The sequence below is a fragment of the Ursus americanus genome, chromosome X, assembly GCF_024610735.1.
Source record: "Ursus americanus isolate L20-20 chromosome X, mUrsAme1.1.p, whole genome shotgun sequence".
Classification (NCBI taxonomy): domain Eukaryota; kingdom Metazoa; phylum Chordata; class Mammalia; order Carnivora; family Ursidae; genus Ursus; species Ursus americanus.
This window is the reverse complement of record NC_142164.1, coordinates 99,180,588-99,202,560: the sequence shown is the minus strand read 5'-3', so window position 1 is coordinate 99,202,560 and position 21,973 is coordinate 99,180,588. Positions and strand designations below refer to the sequence as shown.

General features: G+C 34.2%; 1 protein-coding gene across 1 annotated transcript in view; it reads left to right on the top strand.

The window, feature by feature from the left end:
• IL1RAPL1 (interleukin 1 receptor accessory protein like 1) overlaps positions 1 to 21,973 on the top strand; it is a 1,307,342-nt gene that overhangs the window by 280,472 nt on the left and 1,004,897 nt on the right. The window lies entirely within an intron of this gene.

Below are 21,973 nucleotides of genomic sequence, written 5' to 3'. Positions count from 1 at the left end.
TTGCTTCTCACTGGCAATGTTGCACGTTGGAGATGGGATGGTTGCTATGGCTAGCCTTGTTTCTCTGCTAAGAAGAAGTAGAGAAGCCAATATCCATTAAAAGCATATTGGGACGTGACTCCCGGAGTGACATAGGAGCAAGCAGCAGGTGGTTTCATTTACTACGTATCCTCATCAAGGATTAAGCTTGCAACATTGGCTTTGCTCAAGTGCAAATGGAAGTGTGATCACATTTTGAATCCCTCCTCTCCACTTTTTTTTTCCTAAGAAACTAAACATTTTACTGTTTTTATGTTAGAGAGATTGCAGTATACCAAGTGAGCACAAAGGAAAGAAGAGTTGCTTCTAAATGGATTGGAGAATCTTGGCATTTTGCATGCCCAAGCCCCAATCCTTCTCTGGCATAGTATGACATGATAGGGAGAAAAGAGCTAACTCCTTGCTTTTGCTAACCTAGGGAAAAAGAAGAGTAAAACATGTATCAATTTTTCTGGCTTTTTGGCAGGCTGCCTGAAGGACTAGTTTTTGTCTCTCCTGATGGGGAGTGCTTATAGGAACAACAATTTGGACACCATATTGGGCTGCTGAGCACAAAAATGAGAGCTCCATGGCTTATTATGGTATCACTGAGAATATAGTACTACAGAAAGATATCCAGAGGAGTGAAAGATTACAGGCTCCTGAGAAGAAATGGGAAAACCTCTTTAGGAAATTAAATGTAGAAGCCCAAGGAAGATGCAAAGAAAAGGTTTGTGAGGTCCCTAAACTCTCTATCAGACTGGTTGGTAAAGGTTTTCCCCTGTATGAAGTCAGTCCCTAAGGACTGCATAAGGTGTCTGTTTATTTCAGATGCCCACATCTCTGTGAAAGATCATAAAGCATACAAGAAACAGGGAGTCATGGCCCAGTCAAAGGAACAAAAGTAATGTCCAGGAATTGACTGTGAAGAAAGAACTATGAAATACCTGAGAAACAATTTAAAATAACCATTTTAAAGATGCTCAATATGCTTCTTGAAGGTAAGAAAATGATGCAGAAATAAAAAGTCAACAAAGAGAAACTATAAAGAATCAAGTTGAAATTCTGGAGTGGAAGTATACAGTAATTAAATTGAAAAATTTACTAGGGTTGTTCAAGAATAGACTTAACCAAGCAGAAGAAAAAAAAAATCAGTGAACTTAAAGACAGTTCATTTAAAATTATCAAGTCAGAGGAGAAAAAAAGAATAAAGAGTGCTTAAGGAAGTTACTAGATAGCCTCAAGTGGACTAATACATGAAATGAGAGGGATAAAGGGCCAAGGACTGATTTTGAAGAAATAATGGACAAAACAGATATTTATAGTAAAAATATTGGCTTTTGTTTGATCTTATTGAAAATTGATGATAAAGAGTGATAAGATAGTACCGCTCTATTCAATAGAACTTTTGGCAATGATGGAAATACTTTCTGTCTGTAGTGAGCGGTAATCACAAACTGTTTAGTTGTAAAACACTTGACAAGGGCTTTTGCATTTGTGAAGTTGGATTGTTTTAATTTAAATTTAAGTAGTAACAGATGGCCACATATTGGACAGAATAGATTTAAAGAGTGAAACTTGAAGATAGTGCTAATGGTAAAACTGACTTCAAAGAATTTTTTCTAGGTTCTTCTAGTGGAAACTTTGTAACTATGGTCTTGGATTATTTACATTTGCAGTTAATAACTCAAAAAGGAGAACTTTTGAAAGCTTACTTTAAAAATAATGATTTCAAGAATAGTAAACAAAAATTTATTCTAAAATTATAATCCAAACCTTAAGATAATTTAGGACAAAATGTTCCAAATATTTCATGTTTTGTACTTCATATATTAAATACAGTAGCATTCCTTGGAAATCAAATGGATTTTAAATGACAATTCCTAAAACTCTTGTTTAACTGAGAGCTTTTTAAAATATAAAATAAAGATATATTGTACTTTATTGATAGTGATCTAAGTGATTCAGGAAATGCAATATTGGGGGAAGCTAGATTTGAAATTTTATGGGTAAACTGAAAATACAAATGAACAGGTAATTGAAAGATCCAGATAGTGTCATCCAGAAATAAGAGTATTAGTCATCCCAGAAAATAATCATAGAGAAAAATACATAATATCAATAAACATTTATAAAAATGTATTCAATTATTAAATTATCCTATAGCTAGGGACTTGATTAATACTTAGGCATTGAACTTGAACCTTTACTTTTGATAAGTGTTGAATTATGACTTCTGAAAAACACAACTTAATGTTCAAGCAAAGCTAGGTTAATTGCTTATTGATATAAATGAAGATTATTAACCTTGACAGTCTTATTCTGGAGATAAATGGGCCTAGACTATCTTATTCCTCTGTTTCACAAACCATGCAAGGAACAATACCACATAATCCCAGAATATCTTTATTAGAAAGTATTTTTTAAGATTGTTTTGACCAATCTCCTGCTTTTATAATCATGCTTTTAAATTTTGGCATTGCTTACTAATAAACATGCATTGTTTGATGTAGCTTGTTATGACTGACTATAAAATATACATTATTATTTCATTATGCAGACTGGAGGTGAATGGAAGATAAGGACACAAGATGCAATGTTATCAGTTATTTGATAAAGTATAGGTATTTCACACTTGTAACATTTTGATAAACCTCTCCAAAATTCTTGTGTGGAGTTTTCCTAATGTGATTTATCTGCCAATTCATGTATAGATTCCATTAAAAAGAATAATTTTTAAAAAAGGTAAAATCAAGACTCTCATGAATGTAAAAAGAACATAGGATTAAAGATTTTATTTTGCTCACTAATAATTGAGGAAACCAGAAGTATGTTACAACTATTTAAAATCAACAAAACAAAACAAAAAACCCCCAGATAAAGCCAATTAGGAACTCAGAAATGAATTTACAAATTCCTCACTATGCACAATGTAGTAATCAGATGCAACTCCAGGAGGTGCTGTTCATTTATAGTTCTGTGGACAAGAATCATTTGCATTATAATCAGTTGTCTACAACTTAGAGTGGTAAAATAACTTAAAGATAATGAAAAGCACGCAAGAAGCAGAGTAAGGAATTAATGACCTAGAAGAGAGAGTAAAAGAAAGTAATCAAGCTGAACAAAAGAGAGTAAAAAGAATTATGCAAAATGAAAATAGACTTCGGGAACTCAGTGACTCCATCAAACATAACATTGATATTATAGGAACCCCAGAAGAAGAAGAAGAGTGAGAAAAGGGGGCAGAAAATTTATTGGGAGAAATAATACCTCAAAACTTCCTCAGTCTGGGGAAGGAAACAGATACCCAGATCTAGGAGGCACAGAGAACCTCCAACAAGATCAACAAAAGCAGATCCACACCAAGACACATTGTAATTAAGTTAGCAAACTATAGTGATAAAGAAAAAATTTTAAAAGAAGCCAAACAAGAGAAGACGGTGACAGACAAGGGAAAACCCATAAAGCTAGCAGGGGGGTTTTCAGCAGAAACTTTGCAAGCCAGAAATGACTAGCATGATATATTCAAAGTGCTGAATGGGAAAAATCTGGAATACTCTTTCCAGCAAGGATATCATTCAGGAGAGATAAAGAAATTCCCAGACAAACAAAAACTAAAAGACTCTCTGACCACTACACAAGCCCTGCAAGAAATATTAGAGGATACTCATTGATTGGAAAGGAGAGACCAAAAGTGACAGTTTAAAGGTAAAAAAACACAAAAGCAGTGAAAATGAGTATTTCTGTAAAAAATCAGTCACTGAACTCACAATAAATAAATAAAATAAAAGGAGGAAAAATATGACAACATATACCTAAAACACGGGGAAAGAGGAGTAAAGAATGGGTTCAAACTTTGGGCAAATGACCATCAACTTAATACAGACTGCTATATGCAGACAGGTTATATGCAAACCTAATGTTAACAGTACATCAAAAACCACTAAAAAGCATATGAAGAATAAAGAGAAAGAAATTTAAATATATCACTAAAGAAAATCAGCAAACCATGAGAGACAAGAAAGGATCAGAGAACATCTTGAACACCACAAAACAAATCATGAAATAACAATAAATGCGCATCTATACAAAATTACTTTGAAGGAAAATGGATTAAAAGCTCTAATCAAAAGACATAGGGTGACAGAATGGATAAAAAACCAAGACTCATCTATATGCTGTGTACAAGAGACTCATTTGTGACCTGAAGAGACCTGCAAATTGAAAGCGAGTAGCTGGAGAAACATCTGTCACACAAATGGGTGTCAAAAGAAAGCTGGAGTAGCCATACTTATACCGAACAAAATGGTCATTAAAACAAAGACTGTAACAAGAGAGAAAGAAAGGAACTATAATAATAAGGGGGACAATCCAACACAACGATATAACAGTTATGAATACTAATCTACCTCACAGGAGCACCCAAACACACAAAATAGATAATAACAAACGTGAACTAACTGATAATAATACAATAATAGTAGGAGACTTTAATACCCCACTTACACCAATGGACAGATCATTTAAACAGCAAATCAACAAGGAAACGACTTTGAGGGACACACTGGACCAGATGGCTTTAACGATATATTCAGAACATTTAATCCTAAAACAACAGAATACACATTTTTTCGAAGTGCACACAGAACACACTCCAGAATAGATGTTAGGCCCCCCAAACCAGCTTCAAAAAATTCAAGAAGATTGAAGTCACACCGTCCAACTTTTCTGATGACAACACTGTGAAACTAGATGTTAACCACCAGAAAAAATCTGGAAAGACCACAAATACAGGGAGGCTAAATTACATTCTACTAAACGATGAATGGGTTGACTCAGGACTTAAAAGAAGAAATGAAAAAGTACATGGAAACGAATGAAAATGAAAACATGAACACTACAACAAAAACTTATGATGTGTACTATATGCTGGCTAACTGAACATGAAAGAAAGAAGAAAAAAGAAAAAAGAGAAAGAGAAAGAAAAAAAGAAAAAGAAGAAAAAGAAAGCCCAGTATACATTAAAAAACAAACAAACAAACAAAACCCCACGATGGTCCAGAATGTTTGGGATGCAGCAAAAGTGATTCTAAGAGGGAGATTTATGCCAATATAGGCCTACCTCAAGAAACAAAAATCTCATATAAACAACCTAACCTTATGCCTAAAGGAGCTGGAAAAAGAAAAACAAATGAAGCCTAAAGCCAGCAGAAGGAAGGAATTAATGGTAAGGGCAGAAATAAATGAAATAGAGACTAAAAACCAAAAAGACAATACAATGGATCGAAGAAACCAGGAGCTGGTTCTTTGAAAGAGAAAATCGATAAAATTGATAAACCTCTAGCTAGACTTACCAAAAAGAAGAGAGGAATCACAAATGAGAGTGGGGAAATAACAACCAACACCACAGAAATACAATCATAAGAGAATATTATGAAAACCTATATGCCAACAAATTGGACAACCTAGAAGAAATGCATTAATTCCTGGAAAATATAAACTACCAAAACTGAAACAGGAGGAAATAGAAAATTGGAACAGATAGATAACCAGCAAAGAAATTGAGTCGGTAATCAAACAACGTCCAACAAACAAAAGTCCAGGGCCAGATGGCTTCCTGGGGGAATTCTACCAAATATTTAAAGAAGAGTTAATACCTTTGCTTCTTAAATTATTCCAAAAAATAGAAAAGGAATGAAAACTTGCAGATACATTCTGTGAGGTCAGCATTACCTGGGTATCAAAACCAGATAAAGGTGGGTAGGATATGAGTGAAGTAGGTGAAGGGGATTCACTTACTGTGATGAACCCTGAGTAATGTATAGAATTGTTGAATCATTATAGTGTACACCTGACACTAATATAACACTGTATGCTAATTATACTGGCATTAATTTAAAAAAAATCATAGATGAAGTTAGGAGGGCTTGTCTCCATCTAGTGGTCAGTGTATTGTACTAATACTATTATTCTAAATTCAAAATATTATGGGCATTTTATTAACTATAATGAAAAATTACTTTAACCAAGATACTAATATGATTTTATATAATCCTGTCTGCCAAATTTGACAGTAGTCAGCTAGAAGATACATAACCTTAAAATAGATATGTTGACATAAATGGCTGAAATATGTTGTCCAAAATTCCATGAGGGTGTTTCTCTGCTCCCCCCTCCCCCAGAAAAAAAGGATTTCTTCCTGTTAAATGTAATTTCATAGTTTTTCCAGGTATTTTTATTCATGTTGTTACAGAAAGATATATTAAATGGTTTGATTTTATTTTCATATTAGGCATTTTGACACCTACATGTAAAACAGCATTCGTTAACATATACTGAAGATTGATGACACTGTTTGGAGCTCTTTTTAGCTAACAGAAGGAGTATTGTGTCTAAATTTAAATACTGCTTACCAAATAAAAACGAATTCTTTAAAAAAAAAAAGACTTCAGGGAAAACGAGAACTATAGGTCAGTATCTCTCATGAACGTAGATGTACAAATCCTGACCAAATACTAGCAAACTAAATTCAGCACATTAAAAAATCATTCATGATCAAGTGGAATTTATTTATGGATTGCAAAGGTGGTACAACATTTGCAAATTAACGTGATATATCACATCAATAAGAGAAAGGATAAGAACCATATGATCGTTTTAGTTGATGCAGAAATAGCCTCTGAGAAAGTACAACATCCATTCATAGATATAAACCTTCAATAAAATAGGTTTAGAGGGAACATGTCTCAACATAATAGAGGCCATGTATGAAAAACCCACAGCTAACATCATCCTCACTGGGACAAAACTATGAGCTTTTTCCCTAAAGTCAGGAACTAGACAAGGACGTGTACTGTTACTACTTTTATTCAAGATAGTACTGGAAGTCCTAGCCATAGCAGTCATAACACAAAAAGAAATAAAAGGCATTCATATCTGTAAGGAAGAAATAAAACTTTCACTATTATAGTATGTCAGGTGACATACTATATATAGAAAACCTAAAAGACTGCGCGCTCTCTCTCTCTATTTATATACATACATACATACATACATACATGCAGTGGAATATTATTCGACCATAAAAAAAGAAATTTTGCCATTTACAACAACATGGTTGGAGCTAGAGAGTATTATGCCAAGTGAAATAGAGAAAATCAAATACCATATGATTTCACTCATATGTGGAATTTAAGAAACAAGAACAATCGAGCAAAGGGAAAAAGTCAGAGAGACAAGTCAACAGGCTATTGATTATAGAGAAGAAACTGATGGTTTCCAGAGGGGTGGGTGGTGGAAGGATGCTTAAACAGGTGATGGGGATTAAGGAGTGCACTTGTCCTGATGAGCACTGGGATGCAGTTGTTGAATCACTATATTATACACCTGAAACTAATAAAACACTGTATGTTAAAAAAAAAAAAAGATAATGAAAAGCAGGTATAACTGAGAAGAGTACAGTAAGAGCTTACCCAGTAAACTTTTTTTGCATATTTCAAGGATTTTAACAATTTTTCCTTATAGTCCCAATGAGGATGAAGGAAAAAAAAACAAGTTTTCTACCTTTCCCTGGTCTCTTCACCCCATATTAACTGTTGTTTGACTGACTCATTTGTGTTATTTGTTTGGCTCTTAGAGTCATTTTAAGATAAAAGTTCGATATTTCTGCTGTTGAGTAGATAAAAGAGTCACTTTCTTAATTTTAAAAGGTTTAAAAATTTAAATATTTGTTTTTAATTGTAACCTTACAGTTGACCCTTGAATAAAATAATGCTGCTTTGATAAGAGCTTCTCTGAGAAAATGTCTCTAATATGTATGGGATTTAAAAAAAGAATTCTAAGAAGATGTGGTCCATATATACAATGGAATATTACTCAGCTATCAAAAAGAACGATTTCTCAACATTTGCTGCAACATGGACAGCATTGGAGGAGATAATGCTAAGTGAAATAAGTCAAGCAGAGAAAGACAATTATCATATGGTTTCTCTCATCTATGGAACATAAGAACTAGGAAGATCGGTAGGAGAAGAAAGGGATAAAGAAAGGGGGGGTAATCAGAAGGGGGAATGAAACATGAGAGACTATGGACTCTGAGAAACAAACTGCGGGCTTCAGAGGGGAGGGGGGTGGGGGAATGGGATAGGCTGGTGATGCGTAGTAAGGAGGGCACGTATTGCATGGTGCGCTGGGTGTTATACGCAACTAATGAATCATGGAACTTTACATCAAAAACCAGGGATGTACTCTATGGTGACTAACATAATATAATAAAAAATATTATAAAAATAAATAAGTAAAATACTATAAACTTAAATAAAAATAAAGAATTCTAAAGTTCTTTTGATCTTTTACTATTCTGTCAAATTTTAGCGAAGATTTTAAATTTGTGTGAATTTACTTAGTCAACAAATATTTATATAGATCATTAATAAAGTTTTATCAGTGAGGAGTAGCATGGGTTGAATTGTAATGATCAGCTTGTTTAGTTTGAAGGATACAACTTCAAAACACTTACTAGGTTTTGAATAATTGATCATGCAATATTTAGGGCATACTTAAGCACATTTCTAGTTATCACCCAGCTTCAGTAATAAAGTATTGCAAAACAGTCAAATTTCCTTCCCTCTGTCCCTTCCTGGATTGTCTCTCCTCTCCCAGAGATAGTTATCGTCCCAAAATTGGTGTTGATCATTCTATGCATTTTTTATTATTTTTAAAAAATACAGCTGTATATCCCTAAGCAGTATGTAGTATTGTTTTACAGTTTTTAACTTTCTATAAATGGTATGATAAAAATATATATTCTGCATCATGCTTTGGTTTGGCCCTGTGTACTTGGAAATTTGTTCAAGCTATTAAGTATAGCTCCAGTTTCTTCATTTTAAGTCACGTATGATACTCCACTGTAAAATTCTATTTATTATCAAATGATTGCCTTTCCAGGAAATTGGAAGAATGTGGTAAGAAACCCAAGTTGAGTAATATTCTAATTATTTTAATTACTTTCAGGACTATTACAATAAGTTTATTATCAGAAAGGAAAAAAAATTGTTGTATTTAATATGGAGCATATATCAGTTTCCTGTTGCCTTTGAATTACTAATTTAAAATTAAGTAAATATTGTGCTGATTCAATAGTAAGGTGCTGTTTATCTCAATTCTACTTAATTTGGAGGTAATATATTAAATAGGAAAAGTAAGAATATAAGTATTGAATAGTGGTGTGTGAGGCAGAAGACCGGCAAAATAGGTAGCCGATTGCTGGTGAGGTTCTGGTCTCAGTCATGATGAAGTGACTTGGTTTGTTGTGCCTAAAGATCTTGTCTAATGAGTTGTGTCATTTTAATTGGCCACACTGGTGAAAAACAAAAACAAGTTAATCCTAGTGATATTTCTCAAAAGCTTATCAGTTAGCTGGTTAGCACCTTAACCCCAAAGTTTCTGGCCATCTGGCTCTTACTCCACCTTACCCTTAATAGTCGGAAAAAAAAAAACAATATGTGAGAAGTGTATCTGGTACTAATTACCTGTGATTGCCATGCCACGTATGGTCTTGTTATAATAAGAGGGCATTAAGTATGTAAAACAGCACATGTTAAATTGGCAAAGCGAGTACAACACAGTGAGAGCGTATAGTCTTTTTGCAATGTTCCATTATGAACGAAGAAACAGCGTTGGAGTTGTGGAGATAGGAGGTTTGGTGATACTACAGATGCAAGTCATGGATATTCATGTATGTTGTCCATTGTGCAAAAACCTGGTTTTCCTTTTTTTCAGACATGAATTTTATGGGATAGTGATTATGTTGTCATAGATAGGAGACTGGAACTGACAACAGTTAACAAATACAGCTCTTTATTACCTGTTTCCCAAACAATCTTCAATTTACCATTTGACAAATTCAATCATATTTTGTAAGGAGCAACAACCGTGTATGCACAGTGCCTTTCTTATATGTTATATGTACATTAAGACATTTAGGTTTAAAAAAAGTTATTTCTATTAACTTGAAGATTTTTGATTTAAAGAAAAAGGCAGTGTCTGACTTTTTCTAGGTTAAATAATATGATACTAAGTACTATATTATTTTCCTATACTATTAGTATAATGCTAATATATTATTAGGGTTTACTTTTTGCCTATATATTAGAATGTATATTTGCATTTGCATAAAAAGCATATTATTTTAAGTTCTGATATTTCATAGATGATAAGGCAAAACTATATTCAAATGAGAATATATATTGAAGATTGCACATCTACAAGCTTTAAGGTGAATAAATGTTTGAGTGATACGAGGAACAGAATTTTTAACATTAACACTAAAATATTTGAGCATTTTTGGCACAGTATCTGCATCTACATTAATTAGCTAGTTGGTACTATTTGGAATGAAGCACTGTTTTCTTTTCCTGAAAATACTATTTTTCCCTTATTTCCTCTTTTCAGCGTCTTTCAAGTTACTAATCAGATTGCCTAAGGGAGAAACCATCTCCCAAAACATTGCACTAATTTCTTCATGGGCTTTTCATACTTGGCTTCAGTTTCTCTTACCTTCCTCATAGATTCACCCTCTTTGTTCACGTTCCTAAAGGAAGCATTGTAAGGAAACTTTCCCATAGGGCATATACAGTATCTCGTGATGTCTGAATTTTTTCTTAGGTTAGACACTTAATTACTGTAAGTTTTTTGTTTTGTTTTGTTTTTTGGTTAAGATTTCGAGAGAGCACACCTGCCTCCCGAATGGGGGGAAGGCATAAGGAGAGGGAGAGGGAGAGGGAGAACCTAACTCCCTGCTGAGTGTGGGCACCAGATCCCAGGACCCTGAGATCACTAACCTAGCCACAGTCAGATGCTTCACTGAGCCACCCAGGCACCCCTAAAAGTTTTTCTTTTTTTATCATCATCTATTATGCTCCCTTGTCACTGATATAAATCCTCTGTATTTTCTTAAATATGACGAAGTATACTGGGAATCCATTTCCAATGCCATACTACTTGAATTTAGTTGTGGATGTGGTTTTTTTCCTCCTACTCTCTATAAATTCTGATAGGTATTTGAAGAGAACTTGCCTTTTTTGTTTGCTTTGTTTGGTTGCTAAACTTTAATGGTAAATGATAAGGGAACATAGATAAAATCTTAAAAAGCCATGGAATCCTCATTCAGTTTGGAACAAACACCCTAGCTTAAATATCTCTTGCACTTAACATATTTAAGTTCTTTGATGTGTAAACACTTGTCCATAGTCTTGAATTGAATAGGACTTGAAACTTCTAGGCATTTTTTAAGATAAATTGTTTTTGATCATGCATCGCTAAATGGTGTGTTTGATTTCAGAGCCGTTTATTACCAATTTGTTTCTCAATAAAATATCTGTAACCATATTTTTGGGTCAATATTAAGTACAATTGAGTTTGAACAGAGAAATAGATAATTTTCAATATAGAACAATTTATTTTACTTAATATCTTAGATTTAGTTTTAAAAAGTGATTCATTATATTTAAGATTTTCAAATGCTCGAAGCAATAAGGAAAATAATAGGGAATAATTTTATGCTTTGATTTCAAGTCCTGTAATATGGTTTTTAATTCCCAGCAAAGATCACTGGTTAGCTCCATTGGGACCAGGTGTTCAACTCTTACACTTACCAACTGTGGTTAGGGGTCTGGCTTGTTGATGGCTCATTGTGTAGGTGGCAAGTCTCAGTGAAGTGGGTTAAAGGTTGGCTAGAGACTGAATACTCTTATAATTTCAGAAATATCTGGGAATCTTTCACCTTTAAATTTGAAAATTTCTACATGGTAATTAGTAAGAGAGAAAATCTTCAAATGACAATGAGTAATTCTGGGCTGAGAAAGGGGAAATAGAGTTTTCCTTGATTAGCGGTTAACCTCCAAGTTTCATCTTCAGCAGCACTGGGTGGTTTGTGTGATTTCAGTAAGAGCTCTTAATGGAAGGCAGGCAGTCCTGGTGCAAATACCTTGGATTGGGCAATCACTGGAAAGGTACTGGGCCTTTCTAGAGGCTTTCTCTTTTATAGACTGAGAATAATAGCTGTTCTCCATAGACATTTTAATGACTTTGTTTCTGGAACAGAGTGTAGGTGCTGAATGTGTTAGCTTTCCCACCTTCCTATTTCCAGAAAAGATTTTTTTGTGATTTACGTATAAATGACCAAGTATAATAGGGCCATTAAATTAAGGATAAAACAAACCCTGTCTAAAGGAAAGAGAACATAGTTTTTATACAAAATCAAGGCTAAAGATGGCTACTCTAGGTGAATAAAAATTAAACTATGAGCTCTTTGGCAAACATGGTAAAAAGGAAAACTTAATAGCTCTTAATATGTACAGATAAAGTGTACTAGCTTTTTAGGAGAGAGAAAATCTATTTCTTAAAGTTTAATGATTTTGAATTGACTAATAAGAAGCAATGTTTAAAAAATATCAGATGGCAGACTTTTTTTCTGTTATGGTCCATAAAATTCTTCTAGCTTCTGCCCATGGCCCATTTCCGGATTTTTAGGTATTTATTAAATCAGAATCCCACTTTCATTTACCAAAATCTGTATTAGTTTCCAATTGCTGCTATAAATGAAGGCAACAGATTGTGTAGCCTAAAACATCACAAGTTTATCATCTTACAGTTCTGGACATCCAAAGACCAAAATAGGTCTTGCTGGGCTAAAATCAGGTTATCAGAAGGCTGAGTTCTTTCTCCAGGCTTAAGGGAGAATCTGTTTCTGTGTCTTTTATGGTTTCTGGAGTTTGCCTGCATACTTTGTCTTCTTGTCTTTTTCTTCCATCTTCAAAGCCTGCAACACCAGCCTAGTCCTTATCACTCTGCCATTTGTATTGGTTCTCTTCTGTCTCCCTTTTCTCTTTTTATGGACCACTGTGATTATATTGGATTTACCTTCCTATTCCAGGGTAATCTCCCAATTAAAATTCACTTTATGGGTAATCTTAATTCCATCTGGTACCTTAATTCCCCTTTGTCATGTAAACTAACATACCAATTTCAGGAATTAGGACATAGGCCTATCTTTCTTGGGGAAGTGGGGGGACATTATTCAGCCTATGATAATGACTACTTGTGATACTAATCTTTGATAAAGTCTGTGAACATCATACTCATTTCTGGTTGTGTAAGGTATTTCTGTAAGGCGGCTTAATTAAAGGAGTCCAAGTACATAGCATTTCTGTAGTTTTATATGATCTAAGAATTAAGAGATTTTAGAGAAATGGATATTTAACTGTGGCCTCTTTTCACTTTTAAATATTGGTTGTTGCACTTTGCCTTCTCTTTGAAATTATATTTCTGATCATTTGAGGCAAGATTTGAATTTTTAATTTAGAATCATTTGAACAGCCAGTTTTACCACATCTTTTTAATGGCTATTTCAGTTTACTGTCTCTTTTTTTTTAAGATTTTTTTTTTATTTGAGAGAGAGAGAGGGTGCAAGGCAGGAGGAAGAGCAAAGGGGAGGGGAGGAGCAGAGGGAGAGGGAGAAGCAGACTCCCTGCTGAGCAGGGAGCCCTAAGCAATTCTACATCCCAGGACCCTGAGATCATGACTTGAGCTGAAGGCAGACATGTAACCACTTGATCCACCCAGGTGGCCCTCTCTCTTGCTTTCTTAAAAGTGGCAACCAGTAATCTGTTAGTGAAAAGAGTGGATAAATACTAACTTAGTTCAAGAATATTGACTTTGCTATATCGCTTTATAAATATACTGGATCCCTTTTACAGTACAAGGAATAGTTGCCACACTAGTATACTATATATTTTCTAATCAACAGCTACTAGGATTTCTTTATTTACCCACTCATCATCTACTGAGAATCTAATATTGGAGATGCAGCAGTGAGGCTTGGCTCACATGGTATCCAGAGAAAATTGGTTTGTTGGGAGAATAGTATGAACCTTATTATCAAATATGCTCCCCAAACTGTACAAGTTCATAATTATTTTGAGTATTTTTATTGACACAAAAACTTATTAAAACTTAATATGATACAGAAATTAAGTTTCAAACTCATTTAAAAATTTTTTCTTCCCAGTTTTACAATTTATTATAAAATGTTTTACACCTGTCAGAGGTAAAAATAATGATAACAGCCACCTTGGCAACAAACTCGTTTATACCATGTAGTACATGCCAGGTTCCTTTCTTAGCTGTGAAATCTGATGCAGAGAGAAACTAACCTGAGGTCATAAAACTTGTAAGTGGTACTACTACTTGAATCCAGTAGTTTGGCAGTATGGCTTTAGAGTTTATGCAGATAAACATGAAATAAACTGCCTTGTGTTATGATGAATGTTCAGTCAGCCTACAAATATGTTTTAGCAAAATTATCTTTTATTGCTATAATAGTGTATAATACTGACATCTCAATATATTCTATAAATGCTAGATAAAACATTGTTTTTCATATTAATGCATATAATCTGTATTTATTACTGCAGTTGTTATTTTCTGGTAAAACTCAACCTCATGATTCTTTGGGTATTAAATTTCCTAAGTCCTTCCCTGTGAAAATAGTACTTTAGCCTTAATAATTGATACTTGGGATAAATCATGAACTCTGGGTATAAAATTAGCGATTCTTGTGACTTTCCCCAGGGCTTCCCCAGTCTTCTTCGGTCCAAGATTAGTGATGAGATAATTAACTCCTGTTTCTTCATGGAGACTTTTATTTTCTTCACTTTGTTCTCTTAAAAAGTTGCTCAATATTTTTGATATTTTCCAGATTAATTTTTTCTGTTTAAGTTTTGAATTTATCCTTAGTATTTTCTTTTAATCTTTATCAAGTCAATAATTTGTTTGGAAGTTCTTGGTTTTCTTTATTGAGGAATTTAAAGAAATATCTAATTATTTTCTCTCCTGTGTTGTTTCTGTTCATTTTCATAAATAACTACTGGGTAAATATTGGACCTCTTTATTTATTTTCCATGTCTCTTTCCTTGCCTTTTAATTTTTATGTTTGTTAGCCTTTTTGGTGTTAAGTTATGGAAACGTGGGGCGCCTGGGTGGCACAGCAGTTAAGTGTCTGCCTTCAGCTCAGGGCGTGATCCCGGCATGAGGGGATTGAGCCCCACATCGGGCTCTTCCACTATGAGCCTGCTTCTTCCTCTGCCACTCCCCCTGCTTGTGTTCCCTCTCTCGCTGGCTGTCTCTATCTCTGTCACATAAATAAATAAAATCTTTAAAAAAAAGTTATGGAAACGTTTCTCAAAATTATCACTCACAACACCTGCTTGTCTTTTGTCTACTATCTATTATCTAGTCTTCTAATTAAAATTTTTAGTTGGTTAATTTTACTCAAGAAGTAATGAAGATGAGCTGAGATTCAAGAAAACAGTGTCAGGTGGTTATTAACTTGAGGTAAAGAGTCATGTAAAAATTGAAAGTTCTAGGGCACCTAGGTGGCTCAGTTGGTTGGGTGTCTGCCTTCAGCTCAGTTCGTGATCCCAGGGTCCTGGGATTGAGCCCTGCATTGGGCTCCCTGCTTAGGGGAGTCTGCTTCTCCCTCTGCCCCTCCCTGCACTGGTACACACCCAGTCACTCTCTCTTTCTCTGCTCTCTCAGATACATAAAATCTTTAAGAAAAATTAAAGTTCTTTTGGATCCTGATTCTAAAAACATTTCCCTTCAAGTACCGATACACACGCGCGTGCACACACACACACACACACACACATTTTAAATATATACTTCTATTGCTTTTCAAAACAATTGCTGTCAAATATTTAAATCAGTCACATATTAATGCTATTTATAGTGACATGAGGCTTAATTAAAAAAAATTAACAGTAAAACCATGTAAAATTAAATTTAATTTTATTAAAATTATAGTATTACTTATTTTCACCTAATTTCATTCTGTGGTATAAAACCAGTTGATATCTATTAAATAGTGCCTAGAACATGGTTCTATGTTAGTGTTCAGATTAAGCATGTAAATACACAAATTACCTCTTTTTTTTAACTTCATTTAGAAGAAATCATGAAGATTTCATAAATAAACTATGGTCCACTGTTTGATTACTCATTTTACCTTCATTAGACTCTTACAATTTTCAGTTGCACCATTCAAAGTTAGAAATAATGAAATGCATTAAAGCCCAATTCTAAAGTCACATTAGTATATACATGAGTTTAAACGCACTCATGCAGGTTAGATTTGCTGCTAAGTGTCAAAGACTTAAGCACCAGACAACAAATTGTTCTGTTATTTAGAGAGATTAGAAGGTAAGGGAAAGAACAATGAAATTTGCATTTTTACATTTGTCTCTTCATGCACTCAGAAACCAATTCTACTCGGATATGCCATCTGATGTTAACATCCTAAGAGCGTTTTTCTTTTTCACAAATTCCAAGGCAATAGATTCTCACAAAAGTGTTAATGAGCACTGATTTGATACAAGGATTCCTTTTCCTTTAAGCTTCTATAAAAAATGAGCAAATTATTTTCTGTAATAATTGTTCAGATTTAACAGCATTGACAAATAGCAGAAAAATCAATTCAAATAGATTCTAAATAAATAATGGTACCATACTCTAAACCTAAACCACAACTTGACCTTAAATGGCAGGAGAAATGGAAAGTATTTTTAAATAAACTAATAACAGTAAATTAAAATATTTTATTTCAAATTTCTAGCACATTACCATTTAAAGAAATTATGCCAAATTCTTGAAATTTTTCTATTTGGGATGGGGAAGCCAAAATATATTAACCCTGAAGTTTAATTTTTCTTTAAACAAAGTTCATGGGGACAGTTGGGTTCAAGATGGTGGCAGAGCAAAATCCTGAACTTACCTCCACCCACAGACAAAACAAATCTAAACTACACGTGGAATGATTCTCTCTGAAAGGGACCTGAAAATTGAAGGAAAACATTTTCATGAAAGGGTAAGAGGACACCAAGAAGGGAAAGAAGCAGAGACATGAACTCCCCTTGGGGGAGGGAGACACATCCCAGTTGTGATCAATAACAATCAAGAGGGATATCAAAAGTAAGCAACTTTACCCTAAGGAGCAGGGGATTCAAGCTCCACATCAGCCACCCCAACCCTTAAATCTTTAGTAGGGGAGATGAACCCCCAAAACAAGGGGCTTTAAAAATCAAAAAGGAATATGTTCAGAAAAACTATTGAAACTGTAGAGAATGGACAGTCTGCTCCTGAACGGCTTGTGCACAGACTCACTTGAACAGAAACCAGTATAAAAACATCATTTTGAAAAACACAGAGATGATAAAGTAGACCCATTTACTTACTTTTAAGTATCTGGCAAAGAGACAAGAAACGGCAAGAATTCTCCCTGCACATTGAAATAATGGTGGAAGGCTATTTTGTGATATGAATCTACCTTATAAATACCAACACTAGTGAGTGGCATTTGGGAGTTCTCCCTCTAACCTGCTAGCAAAAGTGGGTGTGCCAGCTGAGTGACCCACCCACCAACATGCTACAGCAGTCTGAGAGGTACCTGCATCCAGTCTGAAGGCAAGCTTTGCCACCAACATGTCTCAGCAATGCTAGACACACTTCAAATTCAGGCCACAGGCCAACCCCCACCCATCAAGGCACCACAGCTACAGCCTTGCCACAACAGGAAGGTACACACAGCACACATAAGAGACACTCTCTGAGCACCTGGCTCTGGTAACAGGGTAGATTGTGATTCTGGGCCCCATAGGACATCTACATAAGAAAATGGAGGGAAGCAGCCAACTTACCTAATAGATAAAACCAACCAACCACACACACACACACACACACACACACACACACACACAGGGAATTAGGCAAAATGAGGAGATAGAAAATTATGTTCCAAGCCAAAGAACAAGGCAAACCTACAGTAAAAGAACTAAACAAAAGAGAGATAAACTACCTGATAAACAGTTCAAAGTAATGGTCATAAAGATGCTCACCAAACTTGGGAGAAGAATTGAAGAACTCAGTGAGAGCTTGAACAAAGAGACAAAATATTAAAAAGTACCAAAAAAGTTAAAACTGAACTGAAAAATAAACTAGAGGGGTTCAACAGAATGGATAAACTAGAAAAACTAGTGAGCTGAAAGAAAAAGCTGTGGAACTCACCCAGACACAGCAACAAAATGAAAAAAATGTATTTTAAGAAGGTGAAGACACCTGAAGGGAATTCTACAACAACAAAAGATGGGATAACATTCATATTATAGGAATATCAGAGGGAGAAGGGAAAAAGGGTCAAAAAAATTATTTGAAAAAATAATGGCTGAAAAAATTCCCTAACCTAGAAGAGGAATCAGACATCCAGGTCCAAGAACCTGAGACAATTCCAAGTAACATGAATCCAAAGAGATCCACCCAAGACATATTGTAATTAAAATGCTAAAATGAACAGTAAAGACAGAATCCTAAAAGCAACAAGACAAAACTTTTATATACAGGAGAAATCCCACAAGGCTATCAGCAAATTTTTGAACAGATACTTCACAGGCCACAGTGGAGCAGCATGATATGTTCAAAGTGCTGAAAGAAAAAAAAATGAAAGGATTCTCTACTCAGCAAGGCTGTCATTCAGAATTGAAGAACAAATTAATAGCTTTACAGATAAGGAAAAACTAAACTTGGCACTAAACTGGCACTGTAAGAAATGTGAAAGGAATTTCTTTAATCAGAAGAAAAATTACACTAAGTAATAGTAAAACAAAGTAAAAATCCACTAGAAAAGGTAAATATATAACAGAGGTAGTAGATTGATCACTTATAAAGCAAGCATAAAGTTTAAAAGAAAAAAGTAGTAAAATCAAGTAAAATTTCAATAAAAGCATAACAGAAGATTTAAAGTGTGTCATCAAATATATAAAATGTGAGGGGAGGAGAGTAAAAAGGTAAAGTTTTGCAATGTGTTTAAAATTAAGTTGCTATTAACTTAGAATAATATTTACATAGGACATTTTATGTGAACCTCATTAAAACCAGAGAGAAAAAAGTATAGTGAACACCCACAAGAAAATGAGACAGGAAACTAAACGTAACACTAAAGAAAGACATCAAACCACAAGGGAGGAAAGAGAAGAAAGGACTGAGAAGAAGTACAGAAACAGCCAGAGAAAAGTTAACAAAATGGCAACAACTATATACTTATCAAAAATTACTTTAAAAGTAAACAGACTACATTTGCCAGTCAAAAGACATAGCATGAATAGATTAAAAAACAAGACCCATCTATATGCTGTGTATAAGGGACTCACTTTGGAAATAAGGATATATATAGCCTGAAAGTGAAGGGATAGAATAAAATATTCCACATAAATGGAAATGAAAAGAAAGCTGAAGACACTATATTCACATCAGAAAAAATAGACTTTAAAACAAGGACTGTGATAAAATACAAAGACATTACATGATGATTGTAGTAATCATAACATTTGGTATTGACACAAAAACAGACATACAAGTCAATAAAAGAGAACAGAGAGCCCATAAATAAACCCACACATATATGTATAATTAATCTACAGCATAGGAGCCCAGAATATATTATGGAGAAAGAACAGTCCCTTTAACACTGTTGGGAAAGCTAAAGGGCACATTAAAGGGATCAAACTAGACCATTACCTTACACCATACCAGATTAACCTAAAATGGATTAAGGACTTGAATGTAATACCTAAAACCATAACATTCATAGAAGAAAACATAGGTGGCATACTCCTTGACATCAGTTTTAGTGACTTCTTTGTGTATCTGAATCCAAAGGAAAGTGAAACAAAACCAAAACTTAAAAATGTGAGTAGATCAAACTAAAACCTTCAGCAAAGCAAAGAAAGCTGTAATCAAAATGAAAAGACAACCTAGTGAATAGAAGAAGATATTTGCATACCACATATTCAATAAGATGTTAATACCTAAAATACAAAAGGAACTCCAACTACTCAAAAACAAGAAAACCCAAACAACCTGATTAAAAAATGAGCAAAAGATTTGAGTAGACATTTCTCCAAAGAAGACATATAGATGTGACCAACAGGCACATGAAAAGATGTTCAACATCACTAATTATTAGGGGAATGCAAATCACAACCATAATGATCTATCATCTAACATCGGTCAGAGTGGCTATTATCCAAAAAACAAAAAATGGTAAGTGTTGGGGAATATATGGAAAAAAGGGACCCTTCATATGTACACTGTTGGCAGTATTGTAAATTGGTATAAACACTATGAACACAGTATAAACATCCTTAAAAAACTAAGATAAGAATTGCCTTATGATCCAGCTAATTTCACTTCTAGGTATTTATCTGAAAACTCTGAAAATACTAATTTGAAAAGGTATGTCTACTCCAATGTTTATTGCAGCATTGTTTACAGTAGCCAAGACATAGAAACAACCTATGCGTCCAGTGACAAATAAATGGATAAAGAGGATGTGGTACCTTTATACAATGAAATACTACTCAGCCATAAAAAAGAATGAAATCTTGCCATTTGTGACAAGATGGACAGATCTTGAGGGTATTATGCTAAGGGAAGTCAGAAAAAGAAAGACAAATACCGTATGATTTTACTCATGTGAAATTAAAAAAAAACAAACAAAAATAACACAAAAACGCATAGAGAAGAGACTAGTAGTGACCAGAGGTGAAGGAAGTAGGGGATGAGAAAATGGGTGAAGAAGATCAACTCTGTGGTGATGAATGATACCTAGACTTGTGATAATGATCATTTTGTAGTATATATAGATGTTGCATTACAAATCTATATACTTGAAACATAAAATAATTAATTGTTACTATGCTGCCACCCGCAACTAGAATATCAAAGAAAACAAATGTGTTTAAAATAAAAGGGAAAAACATTTCCCCTCCTTATTCTCCTTTGTCCATAATTCAGAGATAACCACTCCTTTTTAAAATAAATTACTAGCTCATTCTGTTACAGTTTTGTTTTGGTTGAAAACATTGGCCTTTAAATTGTATCGAAGGTGGATTTTACTTCAATTCCGAAACTTACAATTTACTCTGTCTCCAATCAACTGTCTTAGTCATATTATTTTTTATATTGCTGAGATATGTAACATTCACATCCTTTGTAACTTTAGGCCTTCCATACACTGTGCATAGATTACTTTTAAATTTTTAAAATCTGCAATAAGGGCATTTACAGTCTCACTACTATGAGTCAATGATTTTGTTTAGCAGCAAACTGTATAAGTAAACCCATAAAACCAGAAATGTAAACTGTTATCAGTATACCATTGGTACTTGGGTGTCTGGGTGGCTCAGTTGGTTGAAAGTACTTTGGGTTAATTTATATATAATCCAGGTATAAGCCATGGCTCCGCATGGCCGCAACAATATACAGAACAACATTCAAAAAATGATTGCTTCCAGTAATCTTGAAGAGTAATGTAATGTATACCAAAAAAATGTACATCATGACTTGCCAAAAGTTCCCCAGAAATCCTTGCTAAGAACTTCCACATTCATGTCTTTTTTTCATTGTCTAGATTAAACCACCTCACCTTTAATTTTTTCATATCATGACACTCTCTCTTTTTGCTACGAGTGGTCATTGGGATTTCTGCTGCCTCCCCACTTCTCAGAGAACTCAGAAATTCGATTCCTCATCCTCAACCGATGGGTTTCCCACAGAGAGAAGTTAAAGAATCCTCCAAATAATCATAGTTCTTTCCTTACTCTGACTGATTTTCATTGTGAGTTATCCATGTGGAGAATGTCTAGTAAATAACAATTTACATCACTGTCTTCTCTGTATCATTTAATAAGTTGGTAATAGTGTACGTTTAATCTACCCTTCAAGGCTTAAGAAAAATAGAGGGTAGGGAGCACTTTTATTACTCATAACTTAACCTCTAGCAATTCCCCAGTATATATATTTCATGAATAAGAGAAAATAGCGATATTTCTTTAAGGTTAAATAC